This window comes from Pholcus phalangioides, unplaced genomic scaffold, assembly GCF_987345545.1.
Source record: "Pholcus phalangioides strain wild (caught in Gottingen) unplaced genomic scaffold, Ppha-v1.0 ptg000032l_1, whole genome shotgun sequence".
Lineage (NCBI taxonomy): Eukaryota > Metazoa > Arthropoda > Arachnida > Araneae > Pholcidae > Pholcus > Pholcus phalangioides.
The window spans coordinates 722200-733683 of record NW_028301622.1 but is presented as its reverse complement, the minus strand read 5'-3'; positions in this window follow the sequence as shown (position 1 = coordinate 733683).

Sequence of the window (11484 nt, the reverse complement as noted above, 5' to 3'; positions counted from 1 at the left end):
CCAGTACGTATAAGTTTTTATTTATACATGAGTGTTTCAAAACTGGTGTTAACAAACTTTAGGTGTAGATGGAACGCAAATAAACATCTTACTTAAAAGAATGAATGTGTGATTGAAGTTGAAGTGTTCGGGTGCAAACGCAACAACACTTTCACTCATATGTGCTCAACCCATGGACCTCGGAGCTATCTAATGTGGGGTCATTCAAGTATTACGTCAGCATCGGCGGGGGGGGGGGGGGGGGGGTTCGGATTTGCTGACTTTTGATGGCAAGGGGGGAGGGGGGTTTGAAGGTTGTTTACGTCATCAACCACCCCTTTTTGAAGATATGAAATATTCTAAGCTTCTGACGAAATTTTGCTAACGGGGGGAGGGGGGGGGGGGTCAGTGCTTTACTGACTTTTGCTGACAAGGGGGAGGGGGTCAAAAATGGCTGAAAATCTTCTTACGTAATACTTGAATGGCCCCTGTGGCCCGTGACCTCAAACTTATTTTGTTTTAATGAACATTCCCAGATCACTTAAGTGACCCTTGGCACATTTTCAGATCACTTGATCATATTTCCACACCGCGTAAGTGTCCACGTCACATTTGAAAATCACATAATTGACCCGCGGTGCATTTACCGATTACTCTGAAGTGACCTAGGACACTTTTTCTCTTTTGAAACCGAGCACAACTCAGGTCTATCGCCATGGGCAATTTACTACCTAGTGTGTTGTGCCGGAAGTGTAAGTGTGTGTACCTAACAGAATACACACAACGTGATAAAATCCTATGCTGGCCATTTTCAGTCACAAAAATGCATAAAATCTGGATTCCTTCAGAACAAAACCAATTATCACTGAAAAAACTGTCAAAGAAAAGTAAAATTGCCGATAAGAGCTAGAAAAATTGTCAAAGGCAAATAATCTTGTCAATTACAGCAAAAAAGTTTTCAAAGACAAGTTAAAGTTGCCAATTACAACCAAAAAATTTTCAAAGGCAGCTGAAGTTGCCATCTATCGTTAAAATTCATAAAGAAATGATAATGGCTCAAAATTTTGGCTACAAGTCGCAATGGGTAAAAATGTAATACGCGAAAAAAAAAAGCATGTGTTAGAATGTGAGAAATATGTTAAAATGACCATAATTAATCACGATAGCCATGCACTCGTGTGCAAAATGAAGAGGATTTGCACATTTGTGTCTATTTTCGCAAAAAGCACTGAACCAAAGGTACTAATAATGCCATCGAAGAAGTATGCAAATATTCAGTGCCGAATACGTAAGCGCGCACGTGCGTGTTGGCGGAGCTGTGACCACGGAGGGGATGATAAGGGCGTGAGCAGCACCTCCTAGAGATAGAAGGCCTCTGCACTGTTTGCCATAAACGTCATTCAGACGGCTATACCTAGCAAGTTTGCCACATTTTGAAACACAGCATCCTGTTTCGTTCTGCTTACTTTGGTGTAGAATCTTCCCGATTGGCTCACAAACACCTCATAGTGATTAGATGCGGGGCATAGAAGTCGGCAATTCTGAGCCCGATCATTTTTTTTCCGCACAACGATGATACTGGCACGAGCAGGGAATTTTTTCCCTGAATATTCTGAGGGAAAATGGACTACTTACTGACGTCACAAGCAGTAGGCCTTCCATCTCTAGGAGGTGCTGGCGCGAGGCGTTTTCCACGATTCATGTGCTCGTGCTCCTCGGCGACATTCGCTGTGTTTCTCGCAAGAGTTTGGTAAATTTTATAAGCTATCAGGTAAAATGAGTAGCCACAAACGTATGGATGACGGAATGAGATGGAGAATCGTCGATAGATTGGAGGAAAGGGCAATCACAAGTGCAGGAGGCTGCAGAGCTCGATGTTACGCCCAGTGGAAACAGCTTCAAGACACTGGATCCATATCGAGAAGACCTGGAAAAGGTCGTCGAAGAGCCACGACGACCAATGAGGACCGTTATTTGGCACTTTCAGCGCGGCGCCACAGGACTGCTTCAGTATTGCCACCTGGCAGTCGAGTGGTTAGGGAGTTAACCTCTCACTGTGCAGGTCTGGGTTCGAATCCCGGTTCGGGCATGGATGTTTACTAACACTAACAAATTCCCTGGACGGATCGTGTGGATCCCTTGGGAATACGTGAGGGGATCACGTTATTATAAATAAAATATCACAGCTCTCACGTGATTTTCATGCTGCCACTGGAATTCGAGTTGCACGGTTTACTATTGGCCGAAGGATTCATGAGAGAGAGGGCTTTATGCCAGAAGATCCGCTAACTGCAGCACACAAGAAAGCGCATTTAGCGTGGTGCAGACAACATCAGCCTTGCACCAGACTTCAGTGGAGAACCGTGCATCATCACAGATGAGTCGAGATTCAGCCCGGACACTGATTCTCAACGTACACTCATCTGGAGAGAGCCTGGTACCCGATACCATCTCTCCCACATCAGGGAAATGGACCGCTATGGTGGTGGAGGTGTCACGGTCTGGGCAGCCATCATGTTGGACTGTCGCACACCCCTTCATGTGTTTGGCAGCGGGTCCGTGACTGCTAGGTATAAAGAGTAGATCTTAGAGCCCTATGTTCGACTTTTCAGGGCGCAGTTGGCCCTCGGTTCCTGTTCATGGACGACAACACTCGCCCACATCGGGCTCATCTGGTTAACGATTACATGGAAAGTGAGGATATTCGGCGTATGGATTGGCCAGTCAGATCTCTTGAACTCTCTATAGAATATATCTGGGACGCTCTTGGGAGGACAATTGCATCTCGCCATCCCCTCCGAGAACTGAAAACTGCGTTGCTGCAGGAGTGGGACCGATTGCCACAGGAACTCCTCAACTGCCTCGTGTCCAGTATGCCGTCACGCTGTGCTACCTGTCTGACTGTGAGAGGGGACCATACCCCATATTAGACTTATTTTCGGTTCGATCTCGCTACGTGAATTTTGGACATTTCTGCAATGATGCACTTTACTGACAATCATGCTTGCGTACTATGACCTGTATGATACATCTCTTTCTTTGTTGTAACTGTGTATTCGTACCAAATTTCATTAAAATCTGTCCTAGTTTTTCAGAAATTCGACATAATATGCTAATTCTCTTAATTTTGCACACCACACATACACACACACGAGTGTATAATTATCATAATATAACTAATAAGTCCTGAAAATAATCTTAATTCTTAACATCAAAAATTCAAGTAAGTGTTGTTCAAAAAAACGGTACATTCTATGAAAATTTTGGAATGGCCAAAACATTACGGGAGCGGCCCGTAAAATGTGGATCATGTGGTCACCCTGTACATATCCGTTTCTGACCCTAGGCATTCATTTTCTGGAATTTCAATTTTTTTTTTAATTTTTTGATGCTCAAAAAATGAATTGAAACGAGTCAGTAATTGCATATAGAAACGTCCTCTCCACTTGTCAATACAAAATTCATCGAAAGACTGGTTATTTGTGGAGATGAAGATTACAAGGAAGAAAATTCATATGCATATGGCCATCTGGTTGGCCTTTGTCATTCACGAGCTATTAGTTGATTGTTGACGCCGTCCATGTACGGTGCCTTTCAACATATATATACGCTCCACGATAGAGCACTCGTCCGGCAAGCGAGAGACCGGGGTTCGAGTCCCCGTGGGGGCAGTGATGAATTTTCTTCCTTGTAATCTTCATCTCCACAAATAACCAGTCTTTCGATGAATCTTGTGAGTCAGTAATTCTTTATTTTTTCCTCAAATTTTCAATTTCCTTTTTTTTCGCGAAGAAATAATTAACTTCGTTTAAATTTTTTAATCCAAGATAATGCTGTATACATTCATTTCCACATACAATTTCTTTAAGAATTTTATAGCTAAATTTCGTGTAATAAATCTTTTCCCGGATGCACTTTCTCCTGGAAGCCGTCTTAAAGAAACCTTGAAAGTTCAACTTTAAAAGCTGTCCTCTGAACAAAGCCCCGAGAAAATTCATATTGGTCATATTTCTAACTCAAAACTTGAACGATCATTTTAGCCATTCGCTTACAAGATATTGGCAAGAAATTCGGATGATCTCTATTTGACGAATCAGTGATAAATATGTAATTTTGTCCTAACCTAACCGCACATTAGAAAAACGAAAAGAAGAAGGGAGAAGAGCAAATGAAAGGAAAACACAGTATAATAGTTTAATTGATAAAAGAGTACGTACGAAGCAGATTTTTTTATTTTCACCCTCACCCTACCTGCTCTCTTTCGCTCTTATATGTATATAGTAGAAGGTTGTATCACACGTGAAAGAAAAAGAAATCACTAATAGGAAACGGAGGTAAAAAGAGCAATTTTTTCCATAGGATTACAACAAAGCTTCACGATGATGAGGAGAGAGGAAAGAAAACAGACAGCACTGGTTTGAATTTATTCCACTGGCATTTGGGCGCGCAGTATCACGTCCTCGATCGTAAAGTGGTAAGACTCCCCGAGGTCAAAAATAGATATTCTACTGTGAGGAAAAAGCACCCACACAATCGTGGAATCAGCGTCTGAAAGGACAGTCTGGATATACACGTTTCTGGCCCGCGAGCGGCAAAAATACCGCATATCCGGCCCGCGAACTGAAAACGTTGTGCATTCCTGCCCAAAAGTAATCGAGAGTGACGCTCATGCACGGTTACGAAAACTCGAAGTAATAAGGCACAATGCAACTGGGTCAGACTACGGTACTGGTGCCAGGGCTTTGACTTCGCAAATCATTGAAGTAAAGTCTCTCCAGCAAAATAAAAAAACAGCGCCAAGGAACCTAAATCCAACCTCTTCCCGTCTATTGTGGATCCATCTTCTTTTTTCAAAACCTCTAGCATTTCGGAAAAAAAAGAGACATTTCTTTCACTTCAGTTTCGAAAATGTCTACTACTACTACTACTACTACCGCGTGCTGCAAACCAACTGGAGCGACACTTCTCTGGACTGTTTCGAGAGTAGGTCAAAAAACATAAAAATCACCACACGCACATATACACACACACACACACACACTGCAATGCAGACTTCTATAACACATCATCGGTCTCTGTTTTCAAATGAAAACTTTGAAGAAAGAAAAAAAGTCCAGGATGTTTCGTTGCGCGTGAAGAAGACGCAAGACTCTCTTCGCCTTTCCTATTAATAGAAAATGATGGTTCTTTTTCGTATCTTCCTCTCTCGTGGGTTTTCTTTTTTAAAGAAAAAAAGAAAGATACCTATAAGCTAACGTACGAGCTCTTGTAGGTATTACATTGAGAGGAATCCAGATTTGAAACGGAAAAACTACTTTTTCCCCCAAACAATCTAAGCTTTGAGATTCTCGAAACTTGAGCATTTTAAACTCGCGTCACGTCATCACCGCAAACTTCGCGGAGAATGCCACCATAAAGATATACGGTGGGGCATTAGGTTCGGAATGACAGGTAATTTTTTTTTTTTCACGCCAATATTAATGGGTGTAGTTGTTTGTAAAGACACTTCCGGAATTTATTTATTGTCTTTTTTAAAGATCTAATTGTCCTTGTTGAATAATCTTGATGATTGCAAGCGTGAATTGCGTGATTGCCATCCTTTCACGCAAATACAGGGTAGTTATAAATAAACTGACACTACACTCAGCGCCAATTCTGATGAACGTATTTTGAAGAAACTTAGTATATGGGATGTATGGATCATGGGGGAAAAGAAAAATTCAATAAAAACAAATAGTTCAATTTTTGACCACCAGGTGGAAAAGTGGTGCTTTTTATCGCATTATATTTTTCCCATGGTTCAAATAACGTATATACCAAGTTTCGATGGAATACGCTCACCGCAACGGGCGCTACATGTGTCCGAGTAGTGTCGGTATATGCAGAGAAAGACGACCGACCTTGTGTGAATACAATATATACGGAAAACTGGCTGTGTGTGAGGAGATATTGATAATTAGGAAAGGAAAATTATAATCTCGGCCCTCACGGGGACTCGAACCTCTGTCTCTCGTATGTCGGACGAGGGCTCTACCTCTAAGTTATGGAAGCAGATAGAATATTCCCTTCCCTTGGAGCTTATATATGTGCTGAATGGGTCTATCGTCCGGGTTTCGAGTCCTCGTGAGAGCGGAGATGAGTTTCCTTTCCTAAACATTAATATCGCCTCATACAGACAGTTTTCCGTATATATTGTATTGTCAGTATAATTAAGCAAAGTGAACCGTGGTGGTACGATTCTCGTCTACCAAGGCCGTAACCGGGAGGGGGGGGGGGGAATCGAGGTTCTGATATCCCCTGAAATGTGCGAAAATGACCGATAAAAGGGAAAAAGATGGCCAAATCTCTTCTCTTGTTCTATCACTTTGGTCCCCCTCCGAAAAACATTTCTGGCTGCAGGCCTGTCGACTACCACCCTGAAGGTTGCCATCACGGTCCCAGGTTCAAATCCGGGCGAACTAGATAAGATATTTTCCCTAACGAGCTTGAGACGGCCGCTGATAGATGACGCCTTCATTTTCTAGCTAACATATTAATGGCAGTAAATTGTAATATAGCGATATGGCCAGAGTTGGTACTTGGTAAAGTAGTATAACTAAGCAGAGTAGGTCAGTTTAATTATACTACGACCTAGGTAGCGCCCGTTGTGGTGGACGTATTTGATTGAAAATTGGTAAATACTGTACGTTATTGGGATCATGTGAAAAAGATCGATAAAAAAGCACAACTTTCTCACCTGGTGGTCAAAAATGTAACTATTTTCGGAATGAAACTTCTTTGACCAAGGGAGTGATTTTTTGTGAGGGAGAAGAAATTCATCAAAAAGGAAGCACTTCCCGTTCCGTAGAATTGTGTGATGAAATTTCGAGAAGCAAATGGGTTGCGGTGGTCGGGGGAAGTCTGTAGAGATGGAAATAAGAAAATAAAGTTGGGGAGGGGGTTGTTTTTTGGACAGTTTGTGTCGAACAAAGACAGTTGTTATTTATTACCTTCCCCTGGCCACGCAAGAGTATATTTCGCACGCGAACGCAAGTTTTGTGACGTCACAATGCTAGTTCCTAATTGGTTGCACTGTCATAACGCAGAATACCTATCCAGAGCACTTCACTTTTCATTCTTATTCTACTTTTTTGTTACTCTTCACTCCTCCACTAGACCCACTGTGCTAGACTTGCACCACTGTGCGATCCGTATATCCTATATAACAAGTTTAATGAAAATACCTCCATCAACGTTCATCTGAGTATAGTGTTAGTTTATTTATAACTACCCTTTATTTCAAGCTTTTCTTTTTTTGTCCAATAAGAATGAAATTGGCGCCGCCAATTTTTTTCTTCTCGCTCCTTTTTCAATGAAATGTAATTTTTCTTCCCCCCCCCCCCATGCAGAAATTCAACAAAAGTGGGCGCATAATATTCTGATTTATCATTAAATTTTTTCTCTTTAGGATCTCGTTTTATTAGAAAATCAGTCGTTTTAGGTTGGCCACTGATTCCCAAACTAGTACTTTCTATCTTGTTCTTCATACTAGGGCTGGTCTGATTAATCGATTAATCGGTTCGGTTAATACATCAATTGTTAATCGCAGTTAAAAATTTTAGTTGAGTTCATCGACTCGATCTGAAATCGATTAAAATCTGCTTAAAAGTTTAAAATTTAACTTGATTTGTTCGACAAAACCGATTGTGGATGTCTTAGATTATGTACCAACAAATAGTATTTTCGATAATTGACCATATTTAAAAATATTTGAATCGATATTTTCATCACATTTTTTTGGCGGGGGAAATGTAATTCGATTCAACAAAAGCTGATTACTTCAATTTCAAAAAAAAATTGTGAGTTCAAAGACTAAAATTTATTGTCTTCACTATTCTCCTCACACGTACCGTTTGGGGGAGTTTCTCTGTAACTAAACAAGCAACAGTATGATCGAAATTAGTTTCGAAATCAGCGACTATTTCACCAAACACCAACTCTGGCCATATCGCTATAGTGCAATTCATTGGCATCAATGAGATGGGTTGGAAATGAAGGCGATGTCTGTCAGTGTGGTCGCCTCAAGCTCGTTAGGGATAATATCTTTTCTATATCGTCCCTCGGGTTTGAACCTGGGACCATGACAGCAACCTTCAGGGTAGTAGACGAGCATCTTACCGCCACACCACTCGGGCGCGACTCGGAGGCGAAATCAGCGACTGGTCTAATATAACCGATTAAAAAAAACTATAAGATCCAAGGGAAGAAAGTCCAAAATTTGGCAAAATATGTTAAGCATTTCAAATTGCTTCAAATAGGCAATTAATTGATTTTTTTAAGTTAATTTCTTAATCTACGTATTCTTACACTTGTTTACATCTAGCAAATAGGTGCATGAAATGAATAAAATATATTTGTATAGCATCAATTGATATTACACAGTTACGACAAAAGTTCGATTAAAAATTTTAATCGATTCCCAGCCCTACTTTCTTCATACTGTTTCTTTCTTTCCCTAAAAACTGTTCCTAGATGGTTCTAGAAGGGGCCTGGGGGGGGGGGCTACTGAGATGATTCCCGAATACGAAAACTGCTATTTACAGTGGAGACAACAAATTTTGGTCTTTTCTTCTGAAATTTCCATAATACCCGATTCAAAGCTGAAATTGTTACCAGTTTCCGTTGAATAGACTTGTACAGGGGCGTCGGACGTGTTTTGAACCTGTGGGTGCCGGTCTTGAGATTCATGTAGGAAATTTCGATTTTTGAATCAATTCTGTGGGTGCTCGGACCCGTTCTACAAACTTCCGTGGGTGCTCGAGCACCCACAGCACCCCCGGCTCCGACGCCACTGGACTTGTATTCCCACCAGGTCGAAAAATTTGATCAAAATATTGACTGAAATATTTTTAAAACATCTAATCGGTTTCATAAAAAAAAAATCAACATCAAAATAATCAACTTTAGCCACTTTACGATCAAGGACGTGATATTGCGTCCGAACACCAGTGGAATAAATTTAAACTAGTTCTATCTCTATTTTCTTTCTTCTCTCTCTCTCATCATCGCGAAGCTTTGTTGCAACCCTATGAAAAAAACTTATTCTATTTACCTCCGTTTAGTTCTGTACTCCTATTAGTAATTTTTTTTTCCTACATATGATGTATCCTTTTACAACATGCATATAAGAGCGGAAGAGAGCAGGTAGGGCGAGGGGTGAAAAGAGAAATCGACTTTATACCTACTCTCTTATCTACTTGTCTAGCTTGTCTATTATACTGTTTTACACTGATTTCTTTCTATTTCTTCCTTTTCTTCTCCTTTTTTCTTTCTTTACTACGCTACGGTTAGGTTATAACAATGTTACCATATTTATCGCCGATTTCGTCAAATAAAGATCATCCGAATTTCTTGCCAATCTCTGCCAATAGCGAAGGGGTTAAAACATTTTTAACTGGATTGATCGAGTCGGTTAACTCAACTAAAATTTTCAACTATGATTAAAAATTCATTGTTTAACCGACCTGATTAATCGATTAATCGAACCAGCCCTAATAAATAAGTATTCTCACTATTAATGGGCATTTTTTTAATGGAAAGTATCTCACAGTTGTAAATACAGCAGTAGCGCTCTCAGTGGTCATAGTTCGCATCACGAGGATCCGGGTTCGAACCCCACCGTCGCCACTGTGATGGTCGGCTGAAGTCGGTTTTCTGTGGTTCCCAACTTCGCAGCACCAATACGAGCTGATCTCTTCGTTAAAAAGTCTCGCAACAGAGAGCAACAGACCTACAACGGGACAATCATTCAATCATTGAACTTCACTCATAGTTAGAAAAATTGATAGCATATGGCAGCACTACACATAAAAAGCATTACACAGAAACAAACTTCACGTTTGGTTCACAACATCTACCAATTCGTTAGAAATTCTGCAGAGGAATATGGACAAGGTTCATGTGTGTTTCAAATACAAATACAAATACAACGCCACAACAGGCAAAATGCCCAACGAGGTGGCTGATAAAAAGATGCCCATAAAAATATGTCAGTAGTAGTAGTGGTGGCCATGGTTCTCCCATTTGAAAAAGTCTCCCCGCAGAGTGCAGGCAGACATGATACTCACATAACATGAAAACTCAAACATTTTTCATTTCAATTCAAAATATCGAAGACAGATGGCAGCACCAGCAATAACACGAATCAAGCACAATTCTGACAACATAAATACGTTAGGGCCACGCGTATAAGCACACAACAAAAGGTTCCGGCAGGTACCGATTCACTGGAGGAAATTCCGCAAGGAATGTGTGTGATGTGCATGTATGGTTAAGTAACGTTAGTAGCGAGCTGCTAGGGCATCGGAAGAGTTTTAGACCTGTGGGTGCTCGACTTGAGTTTTATGTAGGGTACTTTGAAATTTCGAATTGATTCTAGATGTGATCTGCCAAGTGATATAAAATATTGTAGGCGCTTGCACTCACAACCTTCCCCTCCCCCTCCCCCCCCCCCATCTAGTTCCGACGCTACTGTATTTTTGCCACTGAAAATTTAATCGTCTTCCAATGAAGCTACTGTATTTTTTCAAAGTGGTTGGCGGAAAAAAGTTCCGAAGTTCAAATTTGGCCCCTGGGCCTGCATTGAAGAACCCCCCCCCCCCCGTGTTTTAATGTTATTGAATCGATAAGTATCAAGGCAACACCAAGTCCCTTTGGTCGGCACCTGGGCCAGTCGACAACGTGAAGACATGGCTTAAAAGCTCAAGCTCAACAGAGCGCTCAATTGAGAGCCCGCAGCACAAAGTCCCGTTGGCCGGCACTTGGGTCCAGTCGATACAACTCCGAAATATGGCGGCGAAGGCTCAACCGAGAACTGGGGGCTCAACTGGAAGCCCACAATACAATCCCTTTGGCCGGCGCCTGGGCCAGTCGGAAATGTCGAGACATGGCAGGAAGCCGCACAGCCGCGTTGAATGAAGATTCTGTTCACGAACAGAATATATCCGACAGCTGTTTGTAAATTTTTTGTAAATTGCTATTGTGAATTTTTTGCCATTTCAGAAAAAAAAAAGAAATTCTCTCTATCTACCCCTTTTTTTTTTAATATGTTTTATTGTCGCGCATGTTATACATGCATAATAATGCACCGGACTCTGCCCAACCCCTCATCCGGGCAATGGCTGAAATTGACAATAGTCGATATATCCTGGGTGATGTAAGGTATGAAATGAAATGTTTTTTGAAGAACGACTTATATTGGAACTTTCGGAATTCGAAGATGTACCGAATTCGTTATGTGTTGCGGAAACGGATTGAGGTTTCTCTCAAGGTTCAACGATATCACCCGTTATATCTACTTCCCATTATCCGAAGCGAAGGTCACGATCTAACATACGGACAAAGAACCGAACCGCAAAAAAAAAAATAACAAGAAAAAAAAAGGTTCTTTATTAAGAAACGCGGCGGCCATGTTCGAGAAATCGCCCCAGTTTTCACTTTCGCATCCAGGAAACCCGACAAGCATAC